The sequence below is a fragment of the Notamacropus eugenii genome, chromosome 6 (genome assembly GCF_028372415.1).
Source record: "Notamacropus eugenii isolate mMacEug1 chromosome 6, mMacEug1.pri_v2, whole genome shotgun sequence".
NCBI lineage: Eukaryota > Metazoa > Chordata > Mammalia > Diprotodontia > Macropodidae > Notamacropus > Notamacropus eugenii.
Window position 1 is genome coordinate 353,349,163 of NC_092877.1, and position 14,000 is coordinate 353,363,162.

Below are 14,000 nucleotides of genomic sequence, written 5' to 3' on the forward strand. Positions count from 1 at the left end.
TTGATGACTTTCATTCCAGAACTATGGGTGCATAATGCCTGCCTTGCAGGGCAGAGACCTTGTTGTGCAGCCCAACACAGATATAACCAATATGTTCCCAAGGGAGGATTTTACTTCTGCCCCACCAAGCAAGACACATATCTTCTAACAAGACTTTCCCTCATCTGAAGAAATAAATGGAAATCACTTTGTATCCATCCTGATCAAAAGTCATGTCTATTCTTTTCTGTAAAAAGTGTAAGCAGATCTGTGGTCTTTTGAAACTTTAGTCTACAATCTTTATTAATTCCTTTACTTTCAGTTTACTTTGTAAGATTGTTTCATTTGCTTTTTGTTTTGTGAGTCACTTTTAGGGTGGGAGAGTCATCTTTTTTAAAATATATATTGCATTTTTTATTATGAACTTAAGCATCAACAAATATGAACATGTCAATATAAATAAAGAACAAACAAATGGATGCATGGAAATGCATTTATTTAGTGCCATGTATGTATGTGCCATGCTTTGTATCCAGTGCTGGGGATATCAAGCAAAACCAAATCCCCAAATCTCTGTTCTCAAGGAGTTTATAGTCTTTCTTTAAAAATAAATTTTGACATTTTGTTTTTACATTAGTTAAATTTTCCCCTGTATTTCTCCCCTTCCCAGGGAGCCACTCCATTTAGCCAGGAATATTTTTTAGAAGTTAAAAAAATTAAAAAGAAGAGAAGAACCAACAAAACTGGTCAGGACATAAGGGAAAATATCTGAAAATGTATACAATACTCCATACTTACGGACCTCCTACATTTGTAAACAAATGGGATGAGGGCAGGGCATGAAGAAAGAGAGGGATCTTCTAATATCTCTTCTTTGGGACCATATAAGTTTGCAACATTCACAATTGTTTTGAAGTGGTTATTCTTTATTGTGGTAATCATTGGGAAAGAGCTGACATCCTAAAGAGGGAGGCATCACACATTTGGGGGAGGGGCACTTTGGTCCAGAAAGTTAGAAGACATTTACTATATTTTCTGGGTTTGGGCACTGCTATCTCCTGATGTCTCCTATCCATCAGACCACTCCTTCTCTGTCTCCTTCTCTGGATTCTTGTCCAGGTCATGTCCTCTAGCTGTAGGCATCTCCACAGGGTTCTGTCCTGGGCCCTCTTCTCTTCTCCCTCTGTACTACTTCACTTGATGATATCATCGGCTCCCATGGATTTAATGACCATTTCTATGTTGATAATTCTCAAATGGACCTTAATCTCTTTGCTGACCTCCAATCTTGCATCTTCAATTACCTTTCAGACACATCAAACTGGATGTTCAATAGAAACCTTAACTCAATAAGTCCAAAATGGAGCTCATTGTCTTTCCCCCCAACCCCTCTCCCTTCCTACCTTTCTTACTGTAAAAGGCAACACACCATCTTCCCAGTTCCTCAGATACAATTTAAAGTCCTCCTCGATTCCTCACTATCTCTCACTCCACCCCTCCCCTCCAAACTGTTGCTAAGGCCTGAAATTTCACCTCTGCAACATCTCTCAAATATGCCTCCTTCCCTTCTCTGACACTGCCCCCACTCTGGTGCAGACTGTCATCACCTCATGCCTGGACTATTGCAACAGTCTACTGGTGGGTCTGTCTGCCTCAAGTCTCTCCCCACTGCAATCCACCCTCCACTCATTTGACTAAGTTGTTTTCTTGAACTGAAGGTCCAATCACATCACCTTGTCCCCTGCTCAAACTCCAGTGGCTCCTTATGACCTCTAAGAACAAGTACAAAATGCTCTTTTTGCCATTCAAAACCCTTCCTAATCTGCCTCCTCCTACTTTCCAGTCTTCTTACATCTTGCTACTCTACATTCACTCTTCAATCCAGTGACACTGAGCTCCTGTCTGTTTCACAAACAAGAAACTCAGTATTTTCTCTGGTTGGCCTCCATGCCTACCTAGAACATCCTTCCTCCTCTTTTCTACCTATTGACCTCCCTGATTTTCCTTTAAGTCCCAAACAAAATCCTGTCTACAAGAAGCCTTTCTCAATCCCTCTTAATTCCAGTATCCTTCCCCACCCCCACCCTTGATGATCTTCTATTTATTTTGCACATAGCATGCTTTTTATAAATATTTGTTTGGTTGTTGTCTCCCTCATTGGATTGTTAGCTCCTTGAGGCCAAAACTGTCTTTTAACTTTTTTTTGCATTCCCCTTGCTTAGCACAATGCTTGGCATATAGTAGATCCTAAATAAATGTTTATTGATTACGCGATTGACTGTTACCCTGATCCCAGGGGAGATTTTAGGGTACCCGAAGCTCTCACTTGTCTCTACTGACCCTTTTACTTTACACCTACCACTTTAGTACCTAATGATGCTTCTCTTTTTGAGTTTATCTCAGTTCATATTTCCTATTTCACACCTCCCATCACTTATTTCCCACTTGCTTTGATGAGCCCTGACAGAATTAATTCATCTTGTTTGAGGCATAGCTGAGCTTGGGAACCCAAAAATCTCAGCAGAACTTTTGCTTATCTTGTACCCTGGTGCTGAAGCCTCCAAGAATGTCTCTATTATCTGCCTTTTCTTGGTGTCTGGAACATAGTTCAGATGTTAGTGTGGCTAATAGATGACCACTCATTCTCTCCATTATTAAGGATATCTAATATGTGACCACTTAATCCTCAAATGTAAGAGGAGGAGTCTGCTTCTCTGCTTATGATGGAGATGTTCTTGGATCTTTACTATGCCAAGAAGCCAGTTTTTTCCATTAATTCTCTTTCTCCACAGCTCCTTTTTGGGTCTTTGCCATTGGTTCTGTATCTGACACGTGGGTCCATCATTTTCCTTCACTGGCTCCCTCTCAAATGCATATTTTTGGACCAGTAGAGGATGAGCCTTTCTTTGCAATGACAAATGGTATTTCTTTTCTGGTATTAACTACTTCACCTCAGTTAACTAGTGGTGGCAGTCTTGTCTCTAGGTTAGTCATGGGAATGTACAGCTCAGGGTAGGTGTATCAGATTTTCGCAAATTCACTTTCTGTGAATCTACTGCAACCCTCCAGACTGTTCTCTGCAAATGAGATACCCTAAAGACAAAATCAGAAGACATTCCTTCTGTATACACAATAATAGAATTAATAAATGTGGTATGGATCTCTTGTGGTATCACCACAAGAACAACCACATTGTGTCTCTAGGTTTTACAAATAAGCCTGCAGGGTAATTCCAAACTTGGTCTTAAAGGCCCAGTCCAAAGCCCAGAACCGTTCCTCTGAGATTCTCCATCAATCTATTAATCTATGATCCAAGGTTACCAATGCTGTCCTCCTGTGGGCCTTGATTGCTCTCCTGAAAAGATCTTAAATTTGGACCAGTAGTATCTCTCTGATACAGAGCACCTGTCTTCATCCATACCTACAGGGAAAATGTCATTTTCAGGCTAGAATATGACTGGCAGCTTCTTTGTTGGAAACTACTCCTTACTCAGTAAGGCTCCCACTTTTGTAAGCATTTCTGCCTCCTTAGGAGGTGGTCTGCCATTTAGATCCCAGGAAGTACCCCTCATTCTGGATCATTAGGAATGTTTGAATGAGTGAATGATTCAGGTAATTCACAGAGCACATCTGGAGTGATCACATCTAACTTCATGCTGGTAAAGCTCCTCCTACAACCTTCCAAGTCTTTCACATTATTTGGTAATATTTTTATGTTTCTAGCCTTATAATCTGATATTATTAATATTTAATTAATTATTAATAATCTTAATATTAGGAGGCTTCTATGGTTTTTAAGGCATAGAGCAAGACAATACATTCCAACCTCTTTGGCACCAATTGTTCCAAAAAGCTGTTCCATATTTAATAAATTTAACAAAACCAAAACATATGAGATTATGCCATGATATTACAGTGAGAAAAACTGCTGTGTGTAATTAACATATGGAATACAAGTAAGAAGCAAGTATGAAAATCAGCATAATATAGTAGTTAATAATAATAACTAGCAATGATATAGTGCTTCAGGATTTCCACGGCACTTTAGAAAATGATCTCATTTTATCCTTCTAACATCCCTGACCCCAATATCATGATGCCATTGGTCCTCTTAGAAAATAAAGGATGGACAGTGACAGCAACAATACAAAAGCAACATCCCAGAGAAGTAAGTGCTATAATTATTATCCAAACTTTATAGATAAAGAAGCTGAGGCTCATAAAGTGGCTTGACTTCACATCTTCCCAATTCTGGGTTCACTACTCTGTCTACTGGGCCACCTAGCTGCCCACTATAAACTCAGAATCATGAAAACCAGTACCAATAACTTTTTTTAATGTGCTAACATATAGCCACAATCATGTAAATAGCATGAAGTTAAAACCTATTTACTACCATGTAGCATGTCCATAAGAATCATTTTTCACAACAAAATATTCATGGGAGAAGCAGGTAGATTATGATAGAAAAGCTTATCTGATAGAGAGCCATGGATGGCATCCTAATAATATGAAAAGAAGAAAGCTGAGAATAAATAGCATTTTCCTGGAATAAACATCACAAAGAAAATTATGGTAGGTAATCAGAAACTATAATAATACATGTCCGTGCATCCCAAAATTAGAAAAAATCAAGAAAAGATGTGTTCAAAAGGTACAGGAAAACAATCTGTTAATGGTGGGGGGGAAAGGCAGGATAGAAACCAACAACAGTTTTCTAGAGTGGGGAGGAGATAAAAATAACTTTCACAGGCAAAATAAAGCAGTAAAAATGTGAAACAAATAAAACCTAAATACGATGGACCAAATTATTCCACTGAAAAGAAAATATCAATGTTAAACACAAAGAAATTAAACAAAGTTAAAGAACTGAGGTATAAAAACACAACTCTAAGCCAGCATCAACAGTAAAAATCTGATCTAAGGATCAGTCAGATGCGGAAGCATCGCTAATAATCCCATGCACAGCAAAGGGTAACATAACCTTCAAAAAATAAATCAAGCAAATTCCAGCATCAGGGGGGAGCAACAGGAAAAGAAACAAACTAAAAAATGAATTTCTAGGGACATTCCCTCCACATGTAATGCACACACACACACAATATAACACAATGCATTTATTATGTACGTTACACCATATATAGCATGTGTTCTACATAATATATACCATATACAATATACTATTATAAATACTACAGATAATATATACAGTTCTTCCATAATACATTAGCTCATAATAGCTAACATTTGTATTGTACTTGAAGGTTTGCAAAGTTGTTTGTGACTATCATCTCATTTAGTCTTCACAACAACCCTGTAAGGTAGGTGCTGTTATTATCCTTATTTTTATAGATTAGGAAACTGAGGTTTTGGGGTGAATGTAATGCCCAGGGCCACACAGCTAGTCTCTGAGGCAAGGTCTGACTTCAGCTCTTGTTGGCTCCAATTGCATCATGCTAGCTATCATACCACTTTGGTGGTAGTGTTTTGTTTTGTTTTGTTTTGGGGAATGTGTGTGTGTGTGTGTGTGTGTGTGCGTGCGTGTGCATGTGCATTGAGAGTGGGTGAGGGTTATTGAAGAGTATATTAGACTGGGGAAAACCAGGTGTGCACCTGCTAAGGTACACCTTCTCCTCACACACACTAATCCCTAGATGACTAGTAAAATTTATTGAACTATACTTCTGCATCTGGGGCTTTTTCTAATTCACTTTAGTGTTATTATTTATTATTATTATTATATTTAGAGTTGTTAATCTCTCTCTTCTTACGCCTTTTCCTGCTTATCAACTTGAGCTGGCTAAGATGGCATCAAAGTGTTCGTGATTGGGAAGGAGAGGAAAGAACCCATAAGGGCCACCTCACCTGACTGTATTAGGGGCCAAAATATCTCCGTTTCTTTCCAGATTTGCCATCCCTCAAATCTCTATTATGTAAGCTACATTAACAAGAATCAGCAATCACTCATTTTCCTTTATATAACAAGGAGAAAACCTGTGCTGAGGAAAGACCAGAGAGTCGAGGGAAGGGGGCAGCTTGTGGACATATGCAGTCAGAGCTGCCCCATCCCCCATCCCTGCAAGAGAAAGAACTGCTTTAGGTTCTTTTGGGGGGAGTTAAGGCAAAAACTCTCAAGTAGTGGGCTGGTTAATTGGCAGCATTTCTCATTCCTACTGTATGGGATGAAAGCATAGTTCTCATCAGCCATCAGTCTTTGTTCCCAGCAATCTCTTCTTGGGGAAGTATATTTGTACCACTTCCACCCTGGAGTTATTGTGCAGAAAGCTATGGAAATAGGTTGCTTCTTAAATCTATTTCTTTGTGTGTTTGCCTTAGGGTACTTCAGTGGGCAAATCCTGTACCTGCAAAAGAACTTCCCCCAAAGTGTCATCTTGCTTCTGATGAAAAAGCCCCAACAAATGGCAGCCCTGCCACCGTTGGGCAGTTCTAATTGTTAGGAAACTTCCCCCCAAAATCAAACTCCAATTTCCTTCTTTACAGTTTACACCCCTTGTTACTAACTCCACCCTTTAGGGCCAAACAGATAAAGCCTAATCTCCCACACATCAACCCTTCACACAGGCTTCCTCTCTAAACTAATCCCTAATCATCCCTAATTTCTACTGCTGATTCATCATGGCCTTGAGCATCCTCCTAAACCTGATGACTCTCCCTTGACCCCCTCCAGTTTTTCCATGCCCTTTCTCAATTGTGGCACCCAGAACTGAACATAATAAAAAGTAATTTGCTCAATTATTTTGAAGAATGTTTGAAAATATCCACCCAAGGTATCAAAACTTAGGTTTTCCTTGTACATAGTTCATAATTGAAATTAAATTATTTGAAACTCACTTTGGTAGCATGGATACAAAATTGGAATAATGCAAAGAAATATGGCCCATCTACTAAGATATGACACAAGTTTGTAAGGCATTCTATGTTTTAAAAAATAATAATGATTTGTCATTCATTTGGACACCATTAACTCTTCTCTTGAAGAGAAGCATGATAGAGCAGATAGAGTGTTGTATCTAGTCTCAGGAAGGCCTGGGTTCAAATCCCACTCCTGACAGTTGTATAGTTGTAGACAAGTTGCTAAACTCTTCTCCATGTACCTCAAACAATTCATTAAGATTTACCTAAATGACAGGATTGCAGCTTGTACTGGTAGGAGGGATTCCCCACCAATGAAAGTCCACATACTTTATCTACTGGCATGCAATTTTCATTTAAAGATAATTATAAATTCATCTATTGACAAGCCATTGATTGAAATGTTAATAGTTTGTCAAAACTGATGAAGTTAAATGAAAGTACGTATTATAAACTACAAAACTTTGCCAAGGGTGCTCCAGAGAAGTAAGGAGCATGATGGAGTAAAAAAGTAGTATTTCCAGAGTCAGCAAAGCCTGACTGGGATCAAATCCTAGCTCCAACACTAAACGGATCTGAGCAAATCACTTTCTATCTGTTCCCTCATTACTAAAATGGAGTTAATGATGTTTGGTCTACCTACTTCACAGGACTGTGGTAGGGGAACAATCAAGTTTTATGGAACTCATGTTGCCATGAAGATGAGATGGTCCATAGGTACACTCCAGAATCCATCAGATAGTCACATTTTGGAATTGGCATTACTGGAATGGCCTTTGTGGAGATTTCTGGGAGAAAGATGCCAGATGGAGTAAAGCCCCTTTGAGAGGGCAGAGCTTGGAGTCCAACTTCTATCTTGAGATGCTGTGCGCAGGCACCATCAAGTGAACTATTAGCCCTACCCGAGAGACTGTGATGAGATGTTGCTGCTCATGTGATGGAGGCGTTGCTGAGCTGATTGAACTCTCTCTTGACCCCCTCCAGTTTTCCATGCTGTTTGTCAATTGTGGCACCCAGAACTGAACATAATAAAAAGTAATTTACTCAATTATTTTGCCTTTTATAGATGAAGAAACAGGCTCAGAAAGTATAAATGACCTCTGTAGAGAATCCAAAAAGGTCAGGGTCAAGATTCAAACTCTAAGTTGTTGAGGTTTTTTTCCCATCTCTTTTTAATCATCTTTGCTTAGCACAGTGCCTGGCACACAGTAGGGAGGTACTTACTAAATGCTTCTTAACTTGACCAGATCTTTCCTGACTCTGGACCCAGCCTTTTTTCCAATATGCCACACTATCCCAAGACATAGGTGGGGCTTTTACCAGAGAAAATGTAGCACTCTCTGAACATGTTTTCTCATTTCTCTTCATCCTCTGTGTTTATACGCAGGGCTCACGTCTGTGGATTCCTTGGCTTTCTAGGATGAGTCTAATAGTTCAAATTAGTGGCTGCTACAGAGAAGCAGATTTCAACATGAAGCTTGATCTAATACTATGTCCTTCCTTTCCTCACCCCCCTCTCATTATTTTGTTTTTGTTTTGGGATTGCAGAAATAGTCCAACCCAACCCAACCCAACCCAACCCAACACTTCTTGTGTCTGTATTCTTTGTCTCATGTTCAAGGTTTTTGTTGTGTCAAGAGTCAGGCAGAAACTTATCATGCTGTTTTTCTTTAAGTATCTTATTTCATCTAGATAGGAAGAGAAAGGGAAAGAAGCACCCTCCAGGGTTTTCACCAACATGAAGTGATCAGTGCATTCAAAAAAGAGGAAGACCATTTCCTTGATTACTAACGTGAGTTTAAAAAAAAAAAGGTTGGAAGCTCTATGGCCTATTTGGTGCCAGTAAATATTTTCTGTTATCTCAGAGTTTTAAAAAATCTTTTATCAATGTAAATATTTTTTAATTAACTTATTTGTTTTCAGTTTTCTACAATCACTTCCATATATCTTAGATTCCCCCCTCTCCCCCAAACAGCATGCAGTCATATAGGATCTACACACAATGTAAACATTTTTAACTAAAATGGACAGGCAAGTGGCTAAAGAGCATAGTGCAAAATGGAGGGCCAGCTCCTTGACCTTGCCTTAGAAGTTGGGGCTATCACTGCTAAAATCTAAAGGAGTTGTTCAGGTCAAAAGGCAGGTCTTATTTTCTTGATGTCAGGAAGATATACAACTACCTTTGCGAAAAGGGGTGGGGAGAAGAATGAATTTGCCCTTTGTTACTTACGAGATGGAACAAAGCCCGCTGGACTTTCCAGACAGCACTTGATTAAAAGATACTGGAAGTACACCTCACTTTCCTAATTGAGAGGTGTTTATGGAAGGACACAGGGGCCAGCTGGAAATCAACAGCCCCCTCTGGGGGCCAAGCCATTCTGCCTACTGGGGTGGCCCCATTCAATAGTCAGCCCTGTGACCTCCAGCACCCTGCCATCTGGAGTGTGCTATCCAGCGCACTAATCAAAGAAACCTGGCAGCAAGCAGGACATTACCCTCTTTGTGTGCCAGCGGACGTCCCTCAGCACTTTAGGAAGTTGTCTTTGCCCCAGAAGAAAGTGATATGGAAACACACTGTCTGCATCCTTGCTATTTCTGTTTTATGGGGGCTGTAGTGCTTAAGCCTCAGGGAAGGGGGAGGGTTGTAAGTGCTCCTCACTTATCCTTGGGTAATAGAAGCAAATTGTGTGCAATATAGAAATTTAGTGTACACTGAAAAAGAACCAGTAATATATTTACATCAGGCCAATGAAGTCTGTATAGGAGTTGAGCTTTGGGGACTGGTTACACACTTTGACAAAGGCTCATAGTCTGAAGCTATCATAGGGTGGGATCAGAGATCTAGAATGAACCTTAGAGGTGATCTTGACCAAGTCCTTCACTGAACAGATGAGAAAATGAGGCAATAGAGGTTGCCCAAGATCACACAGCTAACCAATTCTACTACCTCTTAACCAGTTGTATCATTCTGAACAGTTTAAACTACAGGTCATTTGAGGGGTGGGGCTTTTTTCCATTCTTTTAAAAATCAGCAAAACCTCTTCTTTTATTTTTCATTGCATCTTTCTTCCATATCCTCCTTTCCTTACCATTTTTGGTGTGTGTGGTGTCATGGAAGGAACACTGATTAAGAGTCTAAAGACTTGGCTAGGTTCCTAGTTCAACCTCCAACAATCATATACTAAAGTACAAGGCATTGGTCAGGGTGCTAGAGATGGAGACATGAAAAATAGCACAATTCCTTCTTTCAAAGAGTTTATATTCTATTTGGTGTGTGTGTGTGTGTGTGTGTGTGTGTGTGTGTGCTCTTGTGTGTGATATAATTTACATGCAGGTAAACATAACATGAGGTAGTGTAGGGTGGTGCAAAGGAAAGATGAAAGTTCTTGAAGAGAATTTGAGGTGGGAGAGAAGACACTTTCAGCTGTGGAAGATCAGAAGTAGCATCACAAAGCTGATGTCAGCTTAAACGAAAGAAGCCTTATGAAAGGCAGAGACAAGGAGGGAGCACATTCTAGGAAGGCAGGATGGGGAGGGGAAAAGAGTACAGCCAGCCTGAATATCTGGAGCAGGAGGGAGACAGCCTGTGAAATTCAAAGCTCAGCCAGCTTTCTAGTTTGTCTGGAGCCTACTGTATATGGAGGAGACCGATGAGAATCTGATTACTGGGCTTGAATCTCATTTGAGAGGAAAGAGGGACTCATGGAAGGGTTTGGAGCAGGGAAGTGATAGGCTCAGACTTGTGGAAAGATTATTGTAAAAGCTGTGAGAAGGAAGGATTGCAGAGGGGGAGAGCAAAGGCAATGAAATCAATTTTGGGGAAAGGGCCATTTCTCTTGCCTTGAGGAACAAGGCCCTGTAAAGGGTCAGAACTTAGAACACAGCTGGTGAGGGTGGTAGGGAGACCAATCTCTGGACACACTGTGGCCTCTAAAAGTGAAAGGGACAGATTGGGGAGAAGCCCACAGATGTCAGGATAAGGAAATCTGGGACACAAAGCCATTCCAGACTATTCTGGAAGGGGAAATGTGGTCCAGTGGGCAGAGCCCTAGATTTAGAATCAGAGGATCCAAGTCTGAATCCTGATTTTGGCTACTGACTACTATAACCTGGGGTTCTAGACAAGCCTGGAGTATTTTGCATTTCTCTTCAGAATGATGACTTGACCCCTGTGTTTTCTCTTATAAAGTAAAGGTGTTGGCTGACTGATCTCTAAGATCTCTTTTAAATATATAGTCTTCTCAACACACATGCCAATTGAAACGTCATCAGTAACTGGTTTTTGTCTACATGCTAGTGAAAGGGCAATTTGACAATTTTTTTTGTTTTCCTCATGTATTGAGTATTTTCTGGACTCACTCTCCCAGAGCCAAGCCACTGAGTCCTAAGGGGACCCAATATGGGTCAGGAGAGCTTCTTTTCTAATGCTATTGGCTTGAGCCCCAAATGGCTATGCTCCTCCTCCCCCCTATTAGAGGTCAGTAATTAGCTTGCAATTAACATCAATTAACTTTTACAAAGGGATATTTGCTTTGAAAATAGAACAACAAGCACAAACATCTCCTCCCAACACTTGGTGGGGGACACTCTCCCCTGGACTACTTCAATGCTTGGAGAAGAAGGTGCTCCTTGTAACCCAGATTCTACAGAACATCAGTCCCACCAAGTTCTTGACCAGAATCAGCATAAAGGCTGGTTGAGTCCTTGTCCCAATTCCTGGGTCCCCAGTGTCATTCCCCAGAGTCACTCCTTACCTCGAAGAGTATTGCTGATGAGATTTGGCTGCAAAATCCAGACTCTGGGATGTAGGGACACTTGGAGGTTCCTTATCCTGAACTTTTAGAACCTGCAAGATCATTCTGATTAATACAATGAACAATGATGGTGACTCCAAAGGGTCAATCATGGAGAATGCCGCCCACTTCCTGACAGGCAGAGTGAGACACACTTTGGGGCTTGCATGGCCAATGTGGGAATTTGTGTTGCTTGACTTTCAAGGGTTTTTTCCTTCTCTTTCTTTTCTGAGGGTGAGGGAGTGGTATGAAGGAGAAAAATTAATGCTAGATAATTGAAGATCAAATTTATTTTTAAAAAAAAAGGAATAGGCAAGATTGGATTTATAATCCCTTAAAATACATTTTTAAAATGCAATCAAAGGACTGAAGTTTATTTCATGGGACCACATGTTGGCCTCAGAGGGGAGATGCAAAGGGCCCTTCCCTTATAGCACTATTTCTTATCAGAGAACATCAGTGAAAGAATTAAACCACAAGAAAACAACTGAAGAGGATGATGGAGCTTGGATCACTGGAAATGATGACAATAACAATCATATCTAATACTTAAATAGCACTCACTATGTGGCAGACATTGTGCTAAGTACTTTACAGTTACTGTTTCACTTGTCCCTCACAACAGCCCCTGGAAGGTAGGTGCTGTTATTTTCTCCATCTTACAGATGAGGAAACTGAGGCCAACAGGGTTAAGTGACTTGATGAGGGTCATACAACTACTAAGCATCTGGAGTCAAATTTGAATTCAGGTCTTCCTACATTTTTTGAAAGCACCTCCAAGTTCTGGCTATGTGGCCAATCAAAATGTCTTCTCCTCCTTGTGAGATTAGCAGAGCAGATCCATTGCAGAACGTCTTCGCATCCTCAAGCCTCTCCAAGGTACGTCCATCATGTATCATCTTCCAGGCAGCTGTCCCTCCTTCTACATGGGGAGATGCCAATGGTGGCACCATGCCCATCTTCTAGTCCCCGTTACAATTATATTGACAAAATGTTTTGGTATTCTAAATAGATCCAACCATAAAGTGACTGATGGTACAAAATCTTTTATTCTTCCCAGAGATGGCCACCTCCTTCCAGAGTGTGTAACAACCATCTAATGATGACCAACAGAAGCTCATTTCCATTGCACTCCCTCTCAGCATCATGATGCTCTAACCAACTGAACTAACCACTTACATGGGCTTGTGTAACTATTAGCAAAGGGCCATAAAGACTGGAGAGAGATTCGCTCTGAGAATGGTTTCCCCTCATGCTGAGCTTTTGCTCTCAGCAGATTTTTCTACAATCTCAGTTGGTTAATGAGCTTGGTAAGAACCAAGAAGGTCTTAGTTCAAATCCTAGTTCTGATACTAGTTGTATTATCCTGGACAGATCACTTAATCTCTCTGAGCCTCAGTTTCCTCACCTGTAAAAATAAAGAGGTTGGACTACGTGGTCTCTAAATCTAGGATTGAACTAATTCTGATATTCTTTGTCTTTGTGTGTTTTCATATTTTCTTTCCTAGCAGCTTCTGATCTTGTTTAGGTTGACTTTCTCATAGTATCTTGGTCCATGGAATGCATGTGCTCTGTAAACGTTAAAGCTTCTTATAAATATAATTGTTATTATCATTATATGCTCAGGTAATTGAAGCCCCTCCATGACTCACAATCTTATGCTGCTACTTCATAAACGCTTCGTTCTTTCTTTTTCTTGACATTGATCTGCACCCAACATCTTAAAGGTGGTCATTTAGCTAATACTTAAGAATGTTCAGGGACAGGAAAATTATGACCTCCTGAAGCAGATAATCACTAGGTTATTATGCTAGCTTGTTAATACTTTAGTAGGGACTTGTGTAATTGATTAAAATCCATGACCACCCCTTATCCAATGTCTGCCACATAGTGAGTTGGGACAGTGTGGTCATAATGATCATCACTCATTTTCATAGTATTTTAAAATTCATAAGGAGCTTTCTTTAAGACAGTCCTACATGGTAGGTAAGTAGTGCTAATATTAGCTCACAAAGGGTAAGGGACTTTCTCAAGTTCACACAGTTGTTAAAGCTAGAATTTAAATCCAGGTCTTATTACTTCAAGGTTTCATTTGGGCGGCTACAGGGCACGGTGAATAGAGTGCCAGGCCGGGAGTCAGGAAGACTCATTTTCCCAAGTTCAAATCTGGCCTCAGACACTTAGTAGCTGTGTGATCTTGGACAAGCCATTTAACCTTTTTGGTCTCAGTTTCCTCATCTGCAAAAGGAGCCAGAGAAGTAAATGGAAACCATTCCAGTATCTTTGCCCAGAAAACCTCAAAGAGGGTTATAAAGAGTCAGACCCAACTGAAAACACCGAACAAAAGAGCTGCTC